This window comes from Vulpes vulpes, chromosome 16 (assembly GCF_048418805.1).
Source record: "Vulpes vulpes isolate BD-2025 chromosome 16, VulVul3, whole genome shotgun sequence".
Lineage (NCBI taxonomy): Eukaryota > Metazoa > Chordata > Mammalia > Carnivora > Canidae > Vulpes > Vulpes vulpes.
The window spans coordinates 84,567,306-84,592,801 of record NC_132795.1 but is presented as its reverse complement, the minus strand read 5'-3'; the positions used below and the strand labels follow the sequence as shown (position 1 = coordinate 84,592,801).

General features: G+C 43.8%; 1 pseudogene; it reads left to right on the top strand.

Moving 5' to 3' along the window:
* Positions 1-2,629: 2,629 nt before the first annotated feature.
* LOC112915403 (phospholipid phosphatase 2 pseudogene) lies at positions 2,630-24,343 on the top strand (annotated as a pseudogene).
* Positions 24,344-25,496: the final 1,153 nt, after the last annotated feature.

Genomic DNA, 25,496 nt, shown 5'->3' with positions numbered 1-25,496 from the left:
TTTTCCCAGCTAATTTATCATTCTATCATTTATTTACTGAATATTTATTGAGGTTATACTATGTTCCAGGCACTGTTTTGGGCATTGGAAAACAGAAAAAACAGGAAAAACAAAACAAAACAAAACACCTTTGTCCTCAAGAAGCAATGGATGGCAAAGAAAGTAGCCTGTGTGTCAGGCAGTGATAGCAATTCTGAAGAAAAATAAAGCAGGTAAGGAGGACAAGGATTGTGGAGGGACTATTGCTGTCATCAACAGGGTGGCCAGGGAAGGTGTCGCTTACAAACAGGCAAGGTGACATTGGAGCAGAAACTCAAAGGAAGTGGGAGAGTGAGGATGTAGATATACGGGGAAGAAAGTTCTAGGAAGAGAGAATGCTCAATACAAAGGCCCTGGGGAGGGAGTGTGCTTGGCATGTTCAAGAAAACCAGAGAGGAGACAAACGACTGAAGCAGAATGAGCCAGAAGAAGAAGTCTGACAAATAATGAGGAGCTGGATCTTGTGGGCCATTGCTAGAATTTTGGCTTTTAGTCTTAGGGAGTTGGGGAAAGGGCAGGGTTTTGAAGAGAAGACATCATCTGACTTACGTTTTAAAAGCTTCACCCTGGTTGCTGTGCTCGGGAAGCCCATGAAACTTCTCATCTCTTCACTTTTTCTATCTTTGGGGTTGAAGGTGTCTACTTCATTCTCTGTTCTTAGTTGATACGAGGTTGCTTATTTGGTGCCATAAGGGGCTGGGCCTTCTTGGGGGAGAGGCCTGGGGTGATTATTGCTGTCAGGAGGAAGAGTAAGAATAATGGCAGATGATGATAGCATGCTGATTATAATGACTTCAGTGGATAAAGGGATCTGTCATGCTTCCCAGAGAAATCTGGGTTCTTTGGTTGGTGTTTCTATGATTATTATTATTTATTCCCAAAGCTTTATGTTCAAGAGGCTGATAATGAAATAGAACACACACCAGATGGGTAGATATTAGCTAAAAGTGTAATTAGCTGAAGAAAGAGAAAAAGTAGGGATGGCCATTGGGCTGACCTCCCTTGAGACCCCAATAGTTTGTCTCTTAGTAGTTTCCCTATTAAGGCGATTCCTGTGTTGAGTCCCCTACTATTATGCTCTTGATTCCTTCAGCTATATTACAACATTCATCACATAACAACCAGTTTAATTGCAGGTGATTTCTTCCAGACAGTCAACCCCATGGCGGCAGGGATTGGGACTGTCTCCTTCACTGCTCTATTCCCAGGTCCATGCATCTGCCAGAGTAGGTGCTCAAGTAAGTATCTGGTGCTGAATAAAGAACATTCTCACATGGAGCTATCGTGTGGGATTCGCAGCCAGTTCTGTGTTCTTGGGTTCAGTCTGGTGGACAAGGCGTTGGGTACTGCAGTTTGCTATTGGGAGTCTCTGGTTGGTTAGGATTTTCCCAGCTGTCCTCGGGGAGGGGGGCTCCTGGGTTTCCTTGTGGGTTGAGTCCTCGCTGAGTGGAGACCCCGCGGACCTCTGCAGTTGGACGCAGGGTCTGGAGCCGCCGTTGCCTGCAGCTACGTGGGTGTGATGTGGGGCCCGAGTCTGTCTGCATCTCTGCGCCAGGCTGCTGACAATAAACAAGCTTCCTCCCAGCAGCTGTTGACAGTCGCCTCCCACACGGCCCAGTGCGCCCTGCCCGGAGGTGGCATGACTCCCTCCCAATTGCTCTAATAATAACACTATATTCTTAGCCAGAGCTCCAGGGCTTCACTCAGACGTTTTTCACTGGTTTTAGAACAGGAGTCAAAGGAGCATAGAAACACCGAAAAACTCATCTGGACATTTATTTAACCACCTCCAAGTTAGTCTGTTCAGGTCCCAGTTTTCGGATTTGCCCTGCTGCTGGTGGTCTGGCAGCTGAGCGGTGGACGGCAAGCGGAGTGGGCAGGTGGGGGGTGGAGGGGAGAGGGGGAGTGGAGGGGGGGTGGAAGGGATGGGGAGGGGTGGGGGGAGGGGGAATGGGAGTGGAGGGGGTGTGAAAGGAATGGGGGAGGGGGTGGAAGGGGATGGAAGGGATGGGGTGGGGGTGAGGGAGAGGAGGGGGTGGAAGGGATGGGGTGGAAGGGATGGGGGTGGGGGGTGGAGGGGGGGGTGGAAGGGATGGGGGTGGGGGGAGGTGGAGTGGAAGGAATGGGAGTGGGGGGAGGGGGTGTAGAGGGGTGGAAGGGATGGGAGGATGGGGTGGGGGGTGCTGGCAGAACGGCTGGGTGGGGGGGCCCTCCGGCCCCTGGGTTTCCTCCCCCCCAGCCTCGGGGCCTGTGCGGCTCCGCCCTCCGCAGGTGCAGTGGGAGCCCCTCCCACCCCTGCAGCCCCCCACGGCCGTGTGTGCCCCGGGGGCCCAGAGCCCGGGAGATGAGACGGGGCCAGCCAGAGCCTGACCCCGCGCCCCTGCATCCTTAGGGGGCGTCCACCGGTCCGTCTCTGCCCAGCAGCCCAGTGAGGCCGGAGGCCCCCGTGCTCGTGGCCTGCACCTCCTGGGAGGCCCCGGGGGACCTACCGACACTGACCCTCGTTGGTTGGGGTTTTCTGCTCCCCTAATACTCGCACAATCTTGACTCCCGCTCGGCGGGGTTGTCGCTGCCCCGAGGACACGGCCTTATGCTGAAACCAGGGGTGCCCGAGGTGCCGGGCGAAGTGCCCCCTAAGCCCGGGCGTTATAGGGTGTCCTCCCGCCTCGAGGCCTGCGCCCCCGCCCCGCAGGCCTGTGTGGCTCAGCTCGGGGTGAGCCAGCCGGGGCTCGGGCCTCCGCCCTCTGTTCCTAATACACTCCAGGCTGTGCACGAAGCTATTCAGGTGGATTCATTGAAGCCTGCAGCTCTGGCCCACTCGTGTGTGGAGTGTAAGAAATAGTGAAAAGGGCCATAAGGGAAGGAGGGGAAACTGAGTGGGGGGAAAACTAAAGAGGAAGACAGACCAGGAGAGACTCCTAACTCTGGGAAACAAAGGGTTGCAGAAGGGGAGGTGGGTGTGGGGATAGGGTGACTGGGTGACAGTTACTGGGTGACAGCGCTTGATGGGAGAGCACTGGGTGGTGTACTAGATGTTGGCACATTGAATTTGAATTTAAATTTAAAATAAGAAACCTGTGGCTTCCCTGCCCTTAAGAAGTTCGTCGTGTCCACCATCAGCCTGGACCTGCTGGCTGTGTTACTGCTCTGCGGGGAGACACGGACGGTAGCCCCCAGCGTGGAAACTGAATCTTGTTATTGGAAAACTGCAGAAAACTTGACCGTGACTCACCAAGAATGCATTTTGATAAATACGTGAACAACATTGCAAAAAATAGGTCATGGCTCTCTTAGGGAACCCAAAAAGCCCACAAGGATTCTCTGCAGGTACTGTAAGTGGGGTGTCTGTCAGCCTCCTGCCTGCCTTCCCCTTCCTTTGTGTTTCTTTCCCCTGCTGCTGTGACAGCTCGGGAAGGAGCCCGGGGCAGCTCTCCCCTGAATCTTTCCCTGTGACATCTCCTCTCTGCCTTCTCCCTACACAGATCAGCCTCACTAGCACCTCAGCTTCTAATTTTAGCTTCTATTTTGCATTTTGTATAGCATAAGGAAATATAATGCAGAATTTAGGCACGGAGCAGTCAGGCTGTTTTCTTGCTCATAAATTGGCAGCGATCCATATTTGATGGCTGAAGGCTGATAGCAGTCAGGAAAACAGGGAATAACAAAATGGTTGTGCCTCTATCTGCTTTGGAGAACATTCTCTTAAGGATCCCATGAGCTAGAACCTTTTCATCCTTTTACCTCTGCATGGATGGCTGGTTGCATGACTTCAGAAACCGCAACACTAGCTCCTGGTTTTGTAAAAGATCAAAATGACACAGATAATTGATTATGTTCAAAGTGTGTGTGTGTGTGTGTGTGTGTGTGTGTGTGTGTGTGTGTATTTGGGGGGCAAGGAAGATTATTTCACATAAAAATACTTGGGTGCCTAGATGGTTCAGTCGGTTAAGCTTTCAATTTTTTATTTCGGTTCAGGTCATAATCTCAGGGTTGTGAGATCGAGCCCCAAGTTGGGCTCCATGCTCAGCAGGGAGTCTGCTTGAGATTCTTACCCTCTGTCCTTCCCCCACTCATGCTTTCTTTTTCTCAAATATTTTTAAAAAATGCTTAAATTCAGTGATCTGTCAAGATTAAAAGGTAGATAGGTCTGAATTAGCCAACAGCTAGAGGACTGTATCTTGTATCCTATATTGTATGGACTGTTTCCTTGGTGTCTTTTAAAGGACAGGGCAAACTTTCAGGAACAGACAAGATCGGTGCTATTCTGAGAGCCCCTTAGGGATTCAGGATCTTGGGGCTCAGACTCTGTACCTACTGAATCCTAATCTCTGGAGGGTGGGGTCCAGGAATCTGTTTTGTCAGATTCTCTAGATGGCTGTTTTACATGCAAAACTTTAAAAAATCACTGAGCTTGATGATACCTCAAGGTCTTGTCTGTCCAATGAAGACTTATTTAGTTCCTAAAGCTTTTTAAATGTCTTCTCAAGTAGGGTTCCTGCAAATTCTTTTAGTGAAGCCAAACAAAACCCAACCTTTGTTATTGTGAAGTATAGCACACAGAAAAGCGTGGAGATGAATTATATGAAGGGAACCCTAGAAAACGAAATGAATTATAATAAAAGTAAGCCTGTGTGATTTCCACCCAGGTCAAGAAATAGAACCTTGCCAGAACCCTAGGATCCCATTTCCCCCAAGGAATTCCAACCCCTTTATCTACCCAAAGGTAACCACTCTCGTGACTTTTGTGGTAATCACTACCTTTCTTTCCTTTACATTTTTACAATCTAAAAATACATCCCTAAATAGCACAAGGTAGTCTTGCCTGTTTTTGACCTTTATCTAAATGGAATCACAAAGTACACATTCCTGGTGTCTGGTTTCTTTTGCTCAACATTTTGTCTGCAAGATTTCATTAAGCTTTCAATACAACAATTCTTGTCCTTTGTACAGCCGCAATGCCCTTTCATTGTTTTGGATCCATAGTGACACTTCAGGGAAGCACAGATTTTCCTTCAAAATTGCAGCAAATTAAAATTAATTTAGCTAATAAGAGTTTCATGGTGCTCTTGAGCCAACCATTGATTCCCAGGACATTGCTGAATGAAGACTGGGAATTGTCGCCACAGGGCTCCAACTGTGTTCTCTGTGGCAGGGAGGGGACTGAGGAGATGGTCGGGAGGTGGCATCTCACTAAAGGAAATGCTCAGATTCTGAGCTCCCAGGGGGCCTCAACACCCGCTATTCAACCAGTGTGCGGTATTGGATGGGGTATGGGATGACCCAGGGCTGTTTCAAAGCAACACACATTTGTCCTCGTGGTAGTTTCACTCAGGTTTTCTGATCTAGCACACAAACAGCAACTGTGCATAAAGCACACTCTAGAAAGTGTGGAAGAGACCCGACCTCTAAGGCACTGCTACTGTTCCCCGACTCTTGTCCCCCACAGAGGTTAGGAGCACAGCCTTCTGAGTCACACCAAACTGGGTTCTGGCCTTGGCTCTGCTGCCTACCAACTATATGACCTGAAGCTTATTTCCTATCTTAAAAGTGAAGATTATAATAATAGTACATACCTCATGGTGCTTTTTTCTCTTCTATCTTGATGATTAATTAAGAAATGCTTGAAAAATGCTTAACATAGCATCTGGCTAATAATAATTTCAGCTAACAGCAAATGCTTTCAATGCGCCAAGTTCTGTAAGCCTGTATGATTGGTTCTGTTGTTACCCTCACTTTCGAATGAGGGAACAGAGGTGCAGAGAGGTTAAGGAACCTGCCCGGGATCCCATGGCTGGTATGTGGTGGAATTAGTCTGACACCAAAGTCTTTGTGCTAAACCACTCTGTATGGCTCTGTGTGTGTGTACATATTTTTTATCTTCGTTTTATGTCTTGGTTTTGGTATTGTTGGTGTGTTTCTCTCATGATCCGTTTCACACCTCTCACGTGCCTTCTAGCACAGCCAGGGTCCTACCAGCTGCTCATCCCAGATCAGTCTGGGACAACAAGTGGGACTGGCTTTGGAATTTGAGGATGGTTCTGTCCGCTTGTTACATGATGCTCTTTTTCATTCGTCCTTTGCAATAGAAGCTGGTGACAATAATGGTAGTCATGTTAGATGCATACCAGAGGGTCTTAGCTGTCACTTTATGGAGCACTGGCTTGCTCTAAAGTGTCATGCCTCACTGAATTGGGATTCTATAGCAGTGAGCAGTCAAAACGGTTCAAGGGTTGGAAAATGATCTAGAAAAGGCGGCTTAAAGGAATTGGCAGTCATTTGGCAGTGACGTATTAGGGACTGTAACTGAAGAGTTCCTCAGCCCACATGTGGTAAAAGCAGCAGCATCACATAGAAAGGGAAGAGCTTGACGGGCTGTTTTCCTTCTATTGGTGACAAAGATTCAGCCCCCTGGAGTGAAATGTTGAGGGGCTATTGGGAAGAGACTCTGCTTTCTGGGCAGTAACCTCGGCAACTTTAGACTTGGGGGGGGCACCTCCCTTCTTTTTTCTGCAGTTTTGTGATAAGGACATCTCCTTTTTATTCTCACGTTGTTAAAGACCTTCTGTAGGATGGTAAGCAGAATCACAGCCCCCCAAAGATGCCCACATCCCAACCCCTGGAACGTGTTGATGTAGGTGGGCCCGCAAGGGCTCTTCTAAGAGAAGAGGGAGGTGGGAGGGTCCATTTCAGAGAGATGCCATGTGAGAAACACTGCCAGCCAGTGCTGGCTTTGAAGACGAAGGAAGAGGACCACGAATCAAGGAATGTGGGCGCCTCTGGAAGTTGGAAAAGACAAGTAAATAGGTTGTCCTCTAGAGCTCCAGAAAGAAATGCAGGCCTGCTGACACCTCAAGATCTGTGCCAGACTTCTGACCTATAGAGCTATAAGGATAATTTATGTTGTTTTAAGCTACTTAGATTTGTTATAATTTGTTACAGAAGCTGTAGAAAACTAATACACACGATTAACCTGTGTGGCGAGAATATAATTTGGTAGATTGAGCTGGGGAGGAGGGGAAATTTTAAATATCCCCCCGCCCCCAGCCCGGCTTCTGTATCCCAAGTTCACGAGACTGGCAAGCCCAGATGTAACTGTTAGTGTGGCATGAACAGGAGTAACAGTGGACAAGTACCTCAGGTTGTGAAGCTGTCTTCAAAGCTGCTTGTCAGATGCTGCACCCTCTAATGTCCCCTGGGATCGAGAGGAGGAGGTACACAGGGACTCTCAGCCCTCACACTGTCACCCCCCCCCCCCCCCCAGAGCCCCTGCAGCCAGAGAGGCTTCAGAGGAGAATGCAGCAGGACCACTTTTCAAAGGCAGCATGGGTGCGTAGACCAACTTCCTATGCCTCTCTGGAGTCTCCTTAAGCAATTTTGACCTGGACTTTGGAGCCTCCTTGTCCCCTTCTAGCGCCAGCCCCTGCTTGGAGAAGTGAGTTTTTTTCCTTGTGCTGACTCATGTCTCAGACTGCAAAGCAGAGCTGCAGACTAATTCACAGAAGCAGGGGGAAGAACCAACCAGCATCATCACAAAAGAAGCACCAAGTCCCAGACGACCAAGTGACATCACAAAATGTTCTAACTGTGCCTGTCTTACTATAGATTGATGTAAAGACAGGTCATTCTAAACTGCAGGCTGGAAAAGTCTACATTTTTCTATAAACTTGTATATTTAACTTTTTTTTTTTTTTTTTTTTTTATGATAGTCACAGAGAGAGAGGCAGAGAACAGGCAGAGGGAGAAGCAGGCTCCATGCACCGGGAGCCCGACGTGGGACTCGATCCCGGGTCTCTAGGATCGCGCCCTGGGCCAAAGGCAGGCGCTAAACCGCTGCGCCACCCAGGGATCCCTATATTTAACGTTTTAAACAACAACAACAACAACAACAACAACAAAAGAAACTTTCAACCAGAACAAAGAAAATACGATTTCCCTGAGCAAGTTTGTGAGGCCATTTCAGGGGCCAGTGGGCTGAGCATAGACATGTGTCTTTTCCAACCTGGCTTAGCTCCTTAGGGCCTAGAATCAAAAGTACCTGATTTTCTAGTTTTGGCTGGAGAGCGATGGCCAAGAGCATTCCTAGGGGTTTGTCCATTTGGCACCAGACTTAGGCTGGAGGCTCCTTGGCCATCTGATCCACCCACGTTCCCCAACCACTGTGGACTGGGGGTCCCCTCTCCTTCCCCTTCCTATGAAGGTAGTAGGTACTCCTACAACTCTCAGCTGGGGTAGGGGGCAGTATGGGTGATGAAGCAAGGCTGATGAGCCAGTTTACCTATGCTGGGGTTCCCAGGTCCTACAAGTTGGGGTGTGAAGTCACCTGCTGAATGGAAACCCAAAATGCTGTCCAAGTGCAATAAGGGCCACAGAGCAGCTGCCACTGCCACCCTGTCTCCTCCCCCCTTTGTAGGCTGACGGGAGCTTCCCAAGGGAGGGCTGAATAGTCAGGGATGCTAAGGGGGGGAAGGTCACCCTAGCCTCACCTGAGGTCTGAGTCTGTAGTCAGTGAGCACTGATGGGGCTTGAGTTTGGTTCCATAGTGTCCCCAGACTATAGGAACCATGTTACTGGAGCTCTGAGGGATCTTTTTCTGTAGTTAAGCAATACTCCCCTGCCAAAGAAGAGAATGTACTTTCCCCCCATTCCTGGTTGGGCCCAGGCTGCTTCTTCCACTTCTAGAAGAAGCAGGGGGTTCTCTTGCTCACGAGCCTTTTTATTGTTCTAGTGACAGCACAGGACAAAGCCTTTCTCTCCCTGTCAGGTCACTGTCTTCCCCCTCCTCATGCCAGCCTTCGGGTTGCATCCAGGTCCTGGAATCCTGGTGTGGCCGGGCCTACTATCTACCACCTTCCTCTGAGTTCCTGGATGCCTGTGTTGTTCTGACCACGGTTTTTCATTCTACGGTTTGTTCTCCAGAAACCAATTTCCCCATCTTCGTAGGTGCCAGACTTCCCACTTTCCCTTTTTTTGCTTTTAGCTGTTTCATTGCTCCACAAGCTCCAGTTGAGATTTGGCAGAGTCATGAGCCGCTGTGCTGACTTCTCTGGCAGAGGAGAACTTTGATTCATGGTTAAATGAGAGTTGGGGATTATCTGTTATAATTATCCTTGCTCCTTCAACCCATATTTACCCAGTTATAGAAATGCAGGCCCATCCCTGAAACTCCAGGGTTTATCCATTTGGAAATCTGTTTCCATGAGACGGCGCAAGCTGCAAGGCTGGGCCTGGAGCCAGTGGCAGCGTGGATGCAGTGAGCCATGGGGTCATGTTCCGGAAGAGCGTCCGAGGGCTGCTGCAGACACAGCCGAGGCAGCCTGGCTCCATGTTCACTGGGGCGGGGTGGGGGTGTGTGTGGGGGTGGGCAGTGCCTGGGGAGAGGCTACTCTGTGAAAAGCTCAGAGGTCAGTTGGGGGGCTTCCTATCCCTTCCCCCTCATGCTTAGATTTAGGACCACACGAGTGTGGATAGTGCAGCTTTTCCAAAGCCAGTGGTTTTGAAGTGGTTAGGAGTCTGGACTCCTGGCTCCCTGGGTCTGGGCTCAAATCCTGCTTCATCACCAGCTGGCTTTAGTGAGTCTGAGTTTCTTCATCTGTTGAGTGAGGATTTCACTCTACCTTGCGGGAGGGCTATGGGGGTTGGTAAGGGAGGCAACCTATGTCAAGCATTTAGCAAATAATTAATTGCTTTGATTAGCAACAGTATTTGTTGTCATCACCGTCAAACATCATCAATACAGCCCAGTAGAGGCTGGTAAGGGGGGGCTGGGACAGTGCTAAGCAAGCTCACCTGGGGAGCCTCTCAGGCCCGGCCTCTGAGCTCTTTGCAAGGCCAGGTGCGCTGTTCCTTGATTTCAGTAGCACTCAATTGGAAGGTACTGCTCCAGTGTTCACTTTCTTTTGATTGTCATCACTGGAGCAGGGGCCCCAGAGGCCCATTGCAATCAGCTGCCTCGGGTGGTTAAAGCAGTTTTTAGAGCTGAGCCTGCCCACAAAGCCGGCCTTCACGCTGAGTCATACTGCAGAGTCTAAGCCAGTCACCAAGACAAAAGGCAGGCAGCAGTCGGCTAGATGAATGGCCACGGTGTACAGAATATTTTTCAAGGGGATTTTAGTGCATGTTTCTGTTTAATGTGTCTGGAAGAAAGAAGGGTGGGGATGGCTGTTAACATTTATTAAACACTTACCACCCACCTGGCCTGACAGTTGGGCTTTAATTTTTTTGAGCCCCACCCAAACTACCCAGTGGGGACTCCCACCCCTCCAACAGCCCCAGACACCCTCCAGAATGGGCCCTTGCAGGGAGCCTCAGACACCCAGCAGAGGGTGGGAGGTGGCCATGAGGGGAAAGCTACTAGCGTGGTCCTGGATGGGGGGACAGTCCCCCCCCTCCCTTCTCTCTACCCGCACACACACTCGAAACAAAATGACGGGAACAAGAGGGAAAGCATTTATTTCTGCCTGAGATTGAGTGAGGTGTCACAAAAGGAAGTGACCCTGCAAAAGGACAATGCCAAGAGAACTGTTTTCCGTAGTTGCTATGGATATTGGTACCTGACTTCCACCATCCATTTGAGTCTAGGGTATGAGGATGCTGCTAAAAATTTCCTTCCCATTATCTCCCCCACTTACTTTTCTGTTTTAAAATCCTGGAAGGGTAAATTTAAGGTATAGTGGCTTCCTGTGCACAAGTATTTCAATATTCTCTCAGAAATTATTGGAAAATAAAAAGCAACTTTGCAACTAGCAGATTCCCCAAGGTTTGTAGGCAAGCCGGTAAAAAGAAAGGAAATGTACATTTTAAAAATAATCTGTATTTTTTCTGATTTGAGGTTGGCTCTTGATTTTATTGTGAACACATTTGGCATTTGTTTAAAGAATGAGGCAAATAAAGATCGAAATGGATATATATGTTTCTTAAGATGGATTAACATCGGTCTGCATTATTGATAAGCAATCAGGAAATGCTGTTTGGGGACACTTGCTTTCTTTATCAGCAAGAATTTTTTCGAGTCTTTATTGGCTCTGATATGTCGTAAGGTGTCTGTGATGTTCTGCTTCTTTTGATATTATTGTAACCTTGGGTAGATATCTATCATAAGAAAATGGGAGGTGGGAAGGGATTCTGAGGAGTCATCTGGACTATCCTACCTCATTTATAGCAGCAGTTGTACTTTCTTTTGAAAAAGATTTTGTTTTTTTAAGTAATCTCTCCCCCCAGCATGGGGCTTGAACTCACAGCCCTGAGATCAAGAGTCATGTGCTCAACCGACTGAGCCAGCCAGGTGCCCCTACAATAGTACTTTCTACTGATGAGCGAGACCCTCTGAAATTGAGATTCCAGATTTTTTTTTTAAGATTTCATTTATTTATTCATGATAGACACACACACACACACACACACACACACACACACACAGGCAGAGACACAGGCAGAGGAAGAAGCAGGCTCCATGCAGGGAGCCCGACGTGGGACTCGATCCCAGGTCTCCAGGATCGCACCTGGGCCAAAGGCAGGTGCTAAACCGCTGTGTCACCCAGGGATCCCCCCAGATTTTTTTTTTTATAATTTCCACAATTTAACATCCCTTCTTCACCCAAAGTTTTCTCCCACTGCTTATGAGCATTAAGCCAAATGTCTTACTCTTCAGTCAAGAGGCAGATGGTCACCCCCTCAGGGAATAAAGACTACCCTTCCCCAGGTCTACAGTTTTATTTGGGTGCTCCTTCAGTCTCCTCTTTCCTTGACTGAATAATTTTCATTTTCAAATACTTAGGGGGATATCAACACACATGTTCTGAATCACTAGCTGTGTGCTGCTTCTCCTCTGACAGGCCCCTAACATGAGGCCTACACAGTAACACCCCTTTGCACTAGCAAGGTAGCCATGCTGCTCAAGCTCTCCCTTTTCTAGAAGGTGTTTTATCAGAACAGTTGGGGAATATCTGTAATAAAACATGTCAGAGGGCAGAAATTCCAGGGATGGACCTTCTTATGGAAGCTGATGCATGCATTTTCTCTTTGGGGCCCACCTAGCTACGTGATGCCACACCTGTTGGTTCTTCTATAGCACGGGAGAAATGTGAGGAATGTGCAGTACCAGAAGCCATCAGAGGAGTTGAAGCTGTGTGTGTGTGAGTCACCCCCGAGCAGCTTGTTATCAGCGATGACACTTCCCTACCGTTGTTATCTGTTACCAGGCCCAGGCTGTTTAGCGACTTTCTCCCATGCAGGCATCCACTTGCTGGACTTCACATTATGACTTATGATTTTAGACATTTATCGCCTTTTGAAAGGAAGTCACCACTCTTTTGTAGATAGCTGGGCTTTTTTTTTTTAATTTCAAGATTTTTAGGAGTTACAGCTTATCGATCTTTTAAGAATTGTGGCTGAAACATTTCATAAGTGGGCAAATTTAAAAATAACAGTTCAATCTGTAGATGGGAAGCAACTTCATTTCTCATAATTAAGGAACGATACTTGGAGCAGAGCCTATTGTCACTAGAAAATACTATGGGCTTGAAAAAGCGTCTGGCCTTGGCCTTGTCTTTGCTATTTTCTTAGGAGCATTTTGAGCACAGAGGTCCTGGAGCTATTCTCTGAGGAATATAATTGTTCCTGTAGATCCTCTGTCCTTAGTATTTTCTTCAATTTTCATCATAGAAGTTGGCCCATTATTTATTTCTTTTGCAGGTCAGAGTAATAAGAGAGGAGAGATTGGTAAGGATAGAGACAAGGCCAAATGGTCGACTTTTATTAGCATTTCTCCCCCGATCCCTCCCCTGGAGATACTCTCTAGGACTCTTCTACTCAAAGTACAACAAAAACAAAAAAGTAACAATAAGAACAAAAAAAAAACCCCCACACACCCATGGCTAGCAAGGGATTGTCTGCCCCTAATAAATGTTTGTTCTCTCTATATAATTTATTCACACACACACGTAGAATTCCAGGCTCATCCTTCACCCTGCTCCCTCTCCACAGTGGCAGCAAATAGGCATTCACATTACTAAGTGCTCAACAGCTTAGAATTTGGAGAATATAGGCCAATATTGTTAAATGTGTGTGTGTGTGTGTGTGTGTGTGTGTGTGTGTGTGTGTGTATGCATACACGCATATGTAAGAAAGGGGCACCTGGGTGGCTCAGTGGTTGAGTGTCTGCCTTCAGCTCAGGGTGTGATCCCAGGGTGCTGGGATTGAATCCTGCATTGGGCTCCCCACAAGGAGCCTGCTTCTCCCTCTGCCTGTGTCTCTGCCTCTCTCTGTGTGTCTCTCATGAATAAATAAATAACTTTAAAAAAATTTTAACATGATAAGAAAAGTGTGATTTATAGCTAAAACCTTGGCTCTCATAGTGGAAGTTGTCCAGAATCTGGTTCACTCCACTGTAGCCTTTTCTGACTCCAAAGTATCTCACAGTCTCTGGTTTTGTGATTATAATTGGTCAAGGGGGAGGAATCCTGCCTTGGGATCCGTGTTTGTCCAGGGAGTGGCCTGGCCCTTCCTGCTGCTCACGGGTGCACGGGCTCTGCATGCCCAGAGTACCCTTTATCTACCCAGAGCCTGACTGACAGCTCTCTTCACTTCAGTATCTGTTCAGCCTGGAGTACATGACCTCGTTCTATAAATACCAGCCGTGTTTAAATAAGAGCTGCCTTGGACTTGTGGCTACCGCAAATCCCCCAGCTGCACGGGGCAGGCAGTCCCTTCCTCGCTGTGAGGTTTGATCTGCCCTCCCTCTGGGAGAGGGAGCGGAGGCATGGGGGTAGGGCCTGCCATCACTCACTCTTTCTTTCCACAAATGTATGAGGCCCTGGATAAGGGCTTTGGGAGATACAAAGATGAATAAAACTCAATGCCAGCTTTCAAGGAGCTTACAATGTGGTACAATAGAGGAGATTGCACAGATAATTATGCTTTGAGAAAGAAAGAAGAACCATGGGAGACCAAGGGCAGGAGGAACAGTTAGGAATTAAGAGGAGCATGAGCCCGCTCCCAAGCTGGGCATCCCGAGAGCTTTTGTGGGGGACGTGCATGTGAGCTGAGAGCAAAGATTAGACAGGATTGGAACACAGGAAAATAGGTGAGCTATTTGAGAAAATATTACTGGGTCCTTAGCTTGTACACCAAACCGAATTCCAAATCCCAGCAGCTTAATATAAAAAAATGCAGTTCCCCAAATAGTAGAAAACATAATTGAATGTGTGATCTTGAAATGGGGAAGTTCATTTTAAGCATAAAGGAAAGAAAATGTAAAAGACAAGACTGTTTTGACAATAATAAGATGAACTATCATGAACCTCTTATACAAAATAAAAGAGCAGAGGAGATTAGGGAAATACCTGTTACATGTAGTAGGTAAAAGGTTAATAGCAATATACTCACGATAAATTAGAAAAAATATCTTACTAGAAAAATGGGCAAAAGGCAATGAGCAATTAACAAGAAATATAAATGGCTTATAAACAGGAAAAAATTCCATATGAATAGTGATTAAACAAATGTACATGAAAGCAACAAGGAGGTGGTATTTCTCACCAATTAATTAAGGTAAAATTTCATTTTTGTTTTTATTTTTTAGCAACTATTCCCCAAAGTCCAGCAAGAAAAATGGAGAGGAATGAACAGCTCTTTCATTCAGGACTGCCTTTTAAAACTCATTGTTTCCTTAAATGTTTTCAAAACTTGGTTTAAAAATGTCTGTTATGACAGTGACTTCTTAGGTTAATGAGGCTGCTTAAATTTGTCTTTGGAAAAGTAACACTATGATGTTTTGTTTCACAAATCTCTTGGATTCCTCCCTCTCCTCCCTGCCCCTCAATTCCAGGATTCAAGAGAAGCAACAGGTTCTGAGTACCAAGCGTTGGCCTAGAGCAGAGGCCCCCCAACGTATGGCCATGGTCATCTGTCTACCGCCTGATTTGTGTAAGGCCTGCCAGCAAAGAATGAATTTTACATTTTTAAATGATTGGGGAGAAAAATCAAAAGAAGAAGAATATTTCATGACATGTGAAAATTAAATAACATTCACATTTTAGTGTCCGTAAATCATTTATTGAAAAATAGGCATGCCATTTGTTTAAGTATAGACTATGGCTGTGTGACAAAAGCAGAGTTAAGTCATTTCAATGGTAGGGCAGGACAAATGTCTCTTTGACTCTCTTAGGGTCCCTGACTAGGTCTGAAAATTAAACTGACCTTTGTCAGGATTAACAGATTAATAGGAGAAGAGCCTACAAGGTTCATTGAATTTTTACATGGGAAATTTCATAAGAGAATGAAGACCAGAACTGACCAGAGTGGGAAGCCTTTATAACTTTGAGGCAAATGGTAAATTTGTGAAGAATTGACAAGATAAAGATATTTGGGATGGAAGATGGTAGATAGGAAAGAAGTAATTCGGAAGATAAGAGTTAGTTTAACAAAGTTTGTTCATGCAGACCTCTTGGCCTTAAGTTCCCTGCCCTCTGGTGATAAGAATGTCTTGGTTGGGGCATCTGGGTGGCTCAGTCAGTGGAGACTGGACTCTTGATTTGGGCTCGGATCATGACCTTGGGGTCATGAAATTAAGCCCAACTCTACTCTGCACTCGGATAGAAGTCTGCTTGAGATTCTCTCTCCCTCTGCCCCTGCCCCCTCTCCCTCTCTCTCTCCAATAAATACATATTAAGGAAAAAAAAAAAAAAGAATGTCTTCTTTCCCCCTCTCACATGGGAATTTTATGATTGTTTCAGGAAAGAAATATAACTGAAGGGAATTCCGAGGGACCTTCTGCTTTTACCATTTTTAAAAAAGGCCTTTAGCCTAAGATATCTAATATGCCAAGGTGCCGTATTTGGGGACACTGTGTCCTGAACCCCATCGTGACAGAGACTGCATGGCTCACAAGCCCAAAACATTACTGTCTGAGTCATTTACAGCAAAAATCTGCTGAGCCTTGGCTTGGAGTAATAGCAGATTATTTGTATTCAAGGAAGTCCAATTCTGCAACTATCAGTTCAGTTCTATTTTACTTGACATATTGATGTTGCCTTCTCTTGTCCCCTAAATCATCATCTGTTCAAAAGAAAGGCCTAATGAATGTGGGCATGGCAAATTGAACTCCAATAAAGAAAATATACAAAAAAGAAAAAATAAAGAATGTGGGCATGATCGGAACTGTAGGATATGAAATAAAAGCTTTTTTTTTTCCTTTTTTTTTTAGAGGGAGGGACAGAGGGAGAGGGGGAATGTCAAGAGGACTCACCGTTGAGCACGGAGCCAGTCTCATGACCCTGAGATCCTGACCTGAGCAGAAATCAAGAGTCTGGAAAAAAAAGGAAAAAAAGAATCTGGTGGTTAACCAACTGAGCTACTCAGGCTCTCTAAGCACATTTCATTTTTAAGAAAATTGGTGTTAATAATTTTTTAAAAGATTGACTCATTAATTTTGTAATTCAAAATAAGACCAGAGACTTTAAAAATGTGTCCTTAAGAAAAAAAAAGAAGTCCTTAAAATCCAGGAGTTAGATATAGAACTGAAATACTAACAGGAAAGAAGATAAGCTTTCTCATCTATTTATGTTTTTTTTTTTTTTTAGAAGGTTTAATTTATTTATTCATGAGAGACAGAGAGAGAGAGGGAGAAGTAGGCTCCATGCAGGGAGCTTGACATGGGACTCCATCCCGGGTCTCCAGGATCCCACCCCGGGCTGAAGACGGCGCTAAACCGCTGAACCACTGGGGCTGCCCCTACTTATGTTCTTTCTTAAAATTTGATTTACAAGTGTCAAAATATATACCCGTGATTGATGATTTTGTAAAATTTGAATATGCTGATGAAATACGCATTTTAGTTACTGAGCCCTTATTCAAAGGAAAAAATCACTTTAGCCATAAGAATCTGAGCAGAGGAACAGTTATTTGCTTATTGTTTATTCACATGCTGGAATTCTAGTTAATTTCTCATATGCTCCAAGATATGCATAGGGTTGGTTCATGCCATAACATGGTATGAAACATTATTTTTCTGTTTTTTGGAAGTATAGTTGACAGACAATATTACAGTAGTTTCAGGTGCACAGCACAGTGACTTGACATGTGTATACATCCTGAAATGCTCACCATGACCAGTGTAGTGACAGTCTGTCACCATAAAACATTACTACAGCATTATTAGCTATATTCTGTATGTTGTACTTTACATTCCATTGTAATGCCGCAATAAGCTTAAGGGTGCGTATATATTTTTTCAAATTAGTGTTTCTATTTTCTTCTGGTAAATACCCAAAAGTATAATTGATGGATCATATGGTACTTCTATTTTTAATTTTTTGAGGAAGTGCTACTTCCATAAATGGCTGTACCAATTTATATTCATGATGTACAACAGTACTTGAAGCTTTCATTTTCTCCACATACTCATCGCCACTTGTTATTCTTATCTTTTTGACACTAGCCATTCTGATTAGTATGAGGTAATATCTTATTATGGTTTTGATTTGCATTTCCCTGATGACTAGTGGCGTTGACCATTTTTTGGCCATCTATATGTCTCTGTTGGAAAAATGTCTATCTAGATTCTCCACCTCTTTTTTTTTTTTAAGATTTTATTTATTCATGAGAGACACAGGGAGAGAGAGACAGAGACACAGGCAGAGGGAGAAGGAGGCTCCATGCAGGGAGCCTAATGTGGGATTTGATCCCGGGACTCAGGATCACGCTCTGGGCCAAAGGCAGGTGCTAAACCGCTGAGCCACCCACAGATCACCTCTCCACCTCTTTTAAATCAGATTGTTTGTTTTTTGGGATGTTGACTTGTATGAGTCCCTTATATAGTTTGGATATTAACCTTTTATTAGATATGTCATTTACAAATATTTTCTTCCATTCAGTAGGCTGCCTTTTTACTTTGTGGATAGTTCCCTTTTCTTGCAAAGCTTTTTAGTTTGAGCTAGACCCAGTAGTTTATTTTTGCTTTTGTTGCCCTTGCATGAGGAGATAGATCCAAAAAATAGTGGTAAAATCAATGTTCAAGAATTTATTGCCTATCTTTTCTTTTAGGAGTTCTATGGTTTCAGGTCTTATAGTTAGGTCTTTAATCCATTTTTAGTTTATTTGTGTATGTTGTGTTAGAAAGTGGTCCAGTTTCATTCTGTTGCATGTAGCTGTCCAGTTTGCCCAACACCAGTTATTGAAGAGACTACCTTATCCCCATTGTATATTAATACCTTAATTGTCATAGTGTGAGTTTATTTCTAGGTTCCCCATTCTGTTCCATTGATCTATTTTTAGTAGTACTATACTGTTTTGATTTGCTTTGTAGTACAGAAATATGTGATTGATACCTCTGGTTTTGTTCTTTGTCAAGATATGTCTCTGTGTGTGTGTGTGTGTGTGTGTGTGTGTGGTTCCATGCAAATTTTAGGAATTTTTGTTTTAGTTCTGTGCAAAATGTGAACAGTATTTTGATAGGGGTTACATTCAGTCTATAGATTGCTTTGGCTAGTATGGACATTTTTAACAATATTAACTCTTCTAATCCATGAGCATGGTATATCTTTCCATTTGTTTGTGTTGTCTTCAATTTCTTTCATTAATGTCTTATAGCTTTTGTAGTACAGGTTTTTCACCTCTTTGGTTAAATTTATTCCTAGGTATTTTATTCCTAGGGGGAATTGTTTGTGGAATTGTAATTGTAAGTGGGATTGTTTTCTTAATTTGTCTTTCTGATAGTTGATTATTAGTGTATAGAAACACAATGGCTTTCTGTACATTGATTTTTGTATCCTGTGACTTTACTGAGTTTATTAGTTCTAATAGTTTTTTGGTAGAGTCATTAGGGTTTTCTGTATACAGTATCATGTCATTTGCAAATAGTGACAGTTTTACTTCTTCTTCACTTATTTGTATGACTTTTATTCCTTTTTCTCTTCTGATTGCTGTGGCTAGGACTTCCAAAACTATGTTGAATAAAAATGGTGGGAGTGGACATCCTTGTCTTGTTCCTGATCTTAAAAGAAAAGCTTTTTGCTTTTCACTATTGAGTATAATGTTAGCTGTGGGTTTATCATATATGGCCTTTATTACATTAAGATAAGTTCCCTCTATATCCACTTTGTTGAGAGTTTTTATCATGAATGATTGAATTTTGTCAAATGTTTATTCTGCATCTATTGAGATAATTGTGATTTTTATCCTTTACTTTCTTATAATGGTGTATCATTTTGATCTACTGGTAGTGGACTATCCTTACATCCCTGGAATAAATCCCACATGATTGTGGTGAATTATTCTTTTAATAAAGGTTGAGTTCAGTTTGCTAATATTTTGTTAAGTATTTTTGCATCTGTGTTCATCAGGGATATTTATACCGGCCTGCAATTTTCTCTTGCTCTCTCTTTCTCTCTTTTTTGTAGTGTCTGTCTGGTTTTGGTATCATTGTTGGCCACATAAAATGAATTTGGAAGTGTTTCTTCCTTTCAGTTTTTTGGGATAGTTTGAGAAGGATAGGTATTAACTCTAAGTGTTTGGTAGAATTCATCTGTGAAACCATCTGGTCCTGGAATTTTGTTTGTTTGGAGTTTTTTGATTACCGATTCAACTTCATTACTAGCAATCAGTCTGTTCAGATTTTCTACTTTTTTGTTCAGTCTTGAAAGATTTTGTTTATAAGAATTTGTCTATTTCCACTTTGTTACAAATTTTTGTAGTAGTTTCTTATAAACTTTTTTAAATTTCTGTGGCATTGGTTTTATTTCTTTTTTATTTACGATTTTATTTTGTCCTCTCTTTTGCTTGGTGAGTCTTGCTAGGGGTTTATCAATTTTGTTGATCTTTTCAAAGAGCAAAGAAAGTGTTTTTTTCCTAGTTCTTTTAAGTATAAAATTATGTTGTTTATTTGAGGTAGATCTATATCACTGTAAACCTCTCTTAGAACTGCTTCTGCTGTGTCCCAAAGATATTGGAATGTTGTATTTCCATTTTCATTTGTCTCAAGGTATTTTGTTATTTACTGTCATTTCTTTATTGACCTTGTTTAGCAGCATGTTGTTTAGCTTCCCCATGTTTGTTTTGTCCAGTCTTTTTGTCTTATATTTGATTTCTAATTTCATACTGTTGTGCTTGGAAAACTTGCTCTATATGATTTCAGTCTTCTTAAATTTATTGAGACTTGTTTTTTAGCATAACATGTGACCTAATCCTGGAGAATGTTCCACATACTTGAAAAGAATGTGTATTTTTCTCTTTTGGATATTTGAAATTTGCTTTATATATTTAGGTCCTCCTATATTGGGTACATAGATATTTACAATTGTTACATCCTCTTATCATTATGTAATGCCCTTCTTTATCTGTTGTTACAATCATCTTTATTTTAAATTCTGTTTTATCTAAGTATTGCTACCTCACTTAAAAAAAAAAAAAAGTAGGCTTAGGATGCCTGGGTGGCTCAGTGGTTGAGCATCTGCCTTTGGCTCAGGTCATGATCCTGGGGTCCTGGGATTGATTCCCACATTAGGCTTCCTGCAGGGAGTCTGCTTCTCCCTCTGCCTATGTCTCTGACTCTGTGTGTCTCTCATGAATAAATAAATAAAATCTTTAAAACAAAAAAAGTAGGCTCCATGCCCAGTTAGGAACCCAACGCAGGGATTGAACTGACAGCACTGCAATTAAGAACCGAACTGAGATCAAGAATTGGATGCTTAACCTGAACAACCAGGGGCTCCTGTCTTTAGGTCTTTAGTGTGTTTCTTATAGGCAGCATTTAGATGGGTCTTTTTTTTTTTTAATCCTTTCAGTCACCCTATGTCTTTTGATTAGAGCATTTAGTCTATTTATATGTAATTATCAATAGGTATGTACTGATTGTCATTTTGTTCATTATTTGCTGGTTTTTGTAGTCCTGTGTTGCTTCCTTTTCTTGCTACCTTCCCTGGTGATTTAATGACTTTCTTTAGCATTATGCTTGGATTCCTTTCTTTGCTTTTTATGCATATATTATAGGTTTTTGCTTTGCAGTTACCATGAGGATCACATATAACATCCTATTACATAGCAGTCTATTTTAGGTTGGTGGTCATGTGATTTAAAGGCATTTTAAAGCAACTACACGCTTCCCACCACAACATTTTATGTATATGACATCATATTTTATATCTTTTTATTTTGAATATCCCTTAATTAATTAATATAGATACAGTTGATTTTACTACTTTTGTTTTTTTAACCTTCATATTAGCTTTCTAAGTGATTGATCTACTGCCTTTACTGTATGTTTGCTCCTACCAGTGGACTTTTTTCTTTCATAATTTTCTTCCAGTTATAGTCTTTTCTTTTCTATTTAAAGAAATCCCTTTAGCACTTTTTATAAGGCTAGTTGAGTGGTGGTAAACTTCCTTAACTTTTATTTGTCTGGGAAACTCTTTATCTCTCCTTCAATTCTGAATGAGAAACTTGCTGGGTATTGTTGGTTGTGGGTTTTTCCCTTTTAGCACTTTGAATATACCATGCCACTCTTTTCTGGCCTGCAAAATTTTTGCTGAAAAACCAGCTGATAGTTTTATGGGTGTTTTTTTCTGTATGTAATTAGTTACATTTTTCTTGCTGCTTTTAGGAATCTTTATTTTTGATTTTTGATATTTTAATTATTATGTGTCTTGGTGTGGACCTCTTTGGGTTCACCTTGTGTGGGGCTCTCTGTGCTTCCAGGACCCAGATATCTGTTTCCTTCCCCATGTTAGGGAAGTTTTCAGCTATTATTTCTTCAAGCAAGTTTTCTGCCCTATTCTCTCTTCTCATTCTGCGACCCTGCAATGTGAATGGTAGTACACTTGATGTTTATCCCAGAGATCCCTTAACTTATCCTCATTTCTAAAAATTCTTTTCTCTTTGTGATAGTCAACTTGAATGATTTCTACTACTCTCTTTTAGATCACTGATCTTTCTTCTGCATCCTCTAATCTGCTGTTGATTCCCTCTAGTATATTTTTCATTTCAGTTATTGTATTCTTCAGCTCTGGATGGTTCTTTTTTATATTTTCTATCTCTCTGTTTAATATCTCACTGAATTCACATACTCTTCTTCCAGGTTTAGTGAATATCTTTATGACCATTGCTTTGAACTCTCTATTGGGTAGATTGCTTATCTTGGTTTCATTTAGCTTTTTTTTTTTTCCTCCTGAAGTTTGGTCTTGGTTTTTCATTTGGAACATTTTCTTCTGTTTCTTCATTTTGTCTGACTTGTATGTTTATTTCTATGAATCAGGTAGGTCAGCTATGTTTCCTGGTCTTGAAGGGAGTGGCCTTATATAGGAGTCTGATGGAGCCAGAAGCCCAATCCCCCCAGTCACCAGAATGAAGCACTCCAGAGGTATCTCTTATGTGGGCTGCATGAGCCCTCCTGTTGTGGTGGGGCCATCATTGCTGCAGGCACACAGGTGGGCAGAGTTGGCCTTGGCCTAGATGGCTTAGAGGCCCAGCTGTGGCTGCTGCAGGCATAATGGTGGGTGGGGTTAGCCCTTGGTGTGGTCTGGCTACAAGGCCAGGTAATTAATGGTGCTCTTCCTCCCTGGAGAAGGTGTCGCTTTTGAGGGGCACTGGTCCTTGCTGGGGCTTCCTGTTAGGTGTGACAGGATGGGAGCCTCCTTAGAGGGGCACCTGTGAGGTGGACATGTTGGGCAGGATGGGTCCATAGGGGAATGCCAGTGCAGGGTGAACAGCACTAGCAAGGTGGAATGCTAGAATTGATGCCCACCAGTGTCTGGCAAGCAAGGCTGACTGAGTGTAAAAAAAGGTACCCGGGCAGCCCGGGTGGCTCGGCGGTTTAGCACCTGCCTTCTGCCCGGGGCGTGATCCTGGAGACCCGGGATCGAGTCCCACATCAGGCTCCCTGCATGGAGCCTGCTTCTCCCTCTGCCTGTGTCTCTGCCTCTCATTCTCTCTTGAATAAATAAATAAATTTTTTTAAAAAAGAAAGAAAAATGGTACCTATCAGTGCTTCCATTCCTATAGAAAGTTCCTACTCATCTCTGCCCTTCCGATGCATGTCCTGTAGTTGGTCAATCTTCATATATGGGCCAGGCACTTTTAAAACTGCTGCCTCTGTGTGGATCTTGGAGCAAGTGAGATTGTGTGTGGGCCTTTGACGAGTGGCATCTTGGTTTGTGTAGCTCTCCAGCTACCCCAGATTTAAGCCCCACTGATGTTCAGAGCCAGATGTTATGGCAGCTAGTCTTCCCAGTACAAACCCCAGGGCAGGGTGTGCCTGATGATCCTCCGGGAGGACCTCCATCTCTGTGATAGCCCTCAGGCTTGTGGGTTGTCATGCTAGGATGTTGTGTCTCTGCCCCTCCTACTCTTGTCAGTGTGGCTTTGTTTTTTTATCTTCAGCTGTGAAAAAGCTGTTCTTCAGGTTTCTTCTCAGAGCAAGTTGTTCTGTATGAAGTTGTAGCCTTGGTATGTGCAAAGGAGGAGGTGGCGGCTCATGATCTTCCTCCTCTGCCATCTTCCCAACTGCCTTTATCTGATTGGAGCCTCTCTGCCATCCTGACTCTGGGAAACACCCATAGAAGAATGGTTCTACTGCAGAGGACACTATCTGGTACCCTATTGTCCAGACACCATCACCTGTGGACTCATGGTGGGGGTCACCATCACAGCCACCATCACCCCCCTCTCAGCCAGCGAGGCCTCCCCTGGTGTCCAGAGACCTCCTCTAGTCCCACTCCAACTTCAACCGCTTCAGCCACTATGTGGCTGCCGTGGATAAGGTGATGGGGAAGTTCCTGTTGGGGCTGCAGTGAGTCAGTTGCTAACAGACCTGGGCCAAGTACATGATGGCCAGTCTGTGGTCCAACTTCCTGGAGGTGTGTGACCCCTACTCGAGCCCCGGCAACTGCGCGAACTCTGTGCAGTTGGAGAAGGTGTGCAGGGGAAGCCTGGCTAGCTGACTGCCTTTCCACTGGGACACTCCCCCTTTGGGATGTACAGCATGCTGCTCCTGGAGCTCTGTGTGCAGGCCCAGCTCCGCTGGAAGTGGGCACGACTTCTGTGGCCCACAGCGCACTTCTACCCCTTGGCCTTTGCACCCCATTGGCTTCCCCCGCACATCTGACCACAAGCACAGCTGGAGTGATGACCTCGCTGGCCCCCTGCAGGGGGCACTGGTGGCTGGCCTCACCATTTGCTTTCAAGTCCCAGCCATTGCAGGAGGAGGAGCTGGGAAGGGAAGACTAAGCTGTCACTGACGCTGACCCTGCTGGAGGCTGACTGCAACCACTATGCTACCTGGGCTCCTCCTCCTGAGACAGGACCTGGTGGGACGACAGCTGAGTAGTAGTACAGTTAGAGTAGCTGGTTGCAATATTGTGATTTGGAGATATGGGGAGAGCGATGCACTCTTTTCCCTGGCCTCACTCTGTGTCTCTTCATCTTGCTGTTGATTCAAATTTATTACATCTTAAATAAATTGGTAAGTGTAAAAAAAAAAAAAAAACAAACCAAACACCCCTAAATAACAACAAAACCCTATACTAAATTGTTTTGGATTCAGTGAGGGCTAGTTATACTGTTTTATTACTACATCAGTTATTATAGTAATAATAGCTATTTTCACAGAAGCTTACTAATATCATGCTTCTTAACTGAGAAGCTACCATGAGAAATCTCACTAATATTATTATAATTAATAATAGATTCTTTTGATGTTTTGAACACATTATAATAACATTGATTTTCAAAAACATAATTTTTTTCCTAATTGAAAAAGCAGTACTTGGGGCATCTGAGTGGCTCAGTTGGCTGAGGGCCTGCTTTTGGTTCAGGTCACGATACTGGAATCCGTGGATTGAGCCCCACATGGGCTCATAGAGTCTGCTTCTCCCTCTGCCCCTCACCCCGGTTGTGCTCACTCTCTCTCTCAAATTCATAAAATCTTTTAAAAAGAAAAGAAAAAACAATACTTATTCATAAGAAATTCCAAGGAGTATAGAAATATATATGAAAAATCAATTAATTTCATCCCTAAAAATAGCTCTATTTAAAAAAAAAAAAACTATTTATTTATTTATTTATTTATGAGTGTGTGAGTGGGGGGAGGGGCAGAGGGAAAGAATCTCACGCTGAGTCCTCCCTGAGATTATGACCTGAGCGGAAATTAAGAGTGAGTGGCTTAACTTCTTAACTGAAGGAGCTAAAAATAGACCCTATTAACAGCTTGGACTATCTTTCTTCAGATCTTTTTCTATGCATTTATCAACATATACAATAATTACTATTTTACTTAAACGTGATTCTACTATACATCCTGCTTTGAAATTTGCTTTTGTTCTTTTGATATCTAAAGATAACTGTCAATACTTAAACATCCACTTTATTTAGTGACAGGATAGTTTCTATTATATGAATCTACCATTATTTGTCTACACCCACCCACTTCCATTTGACAAATATATATGTTATACATATATACATATATATAT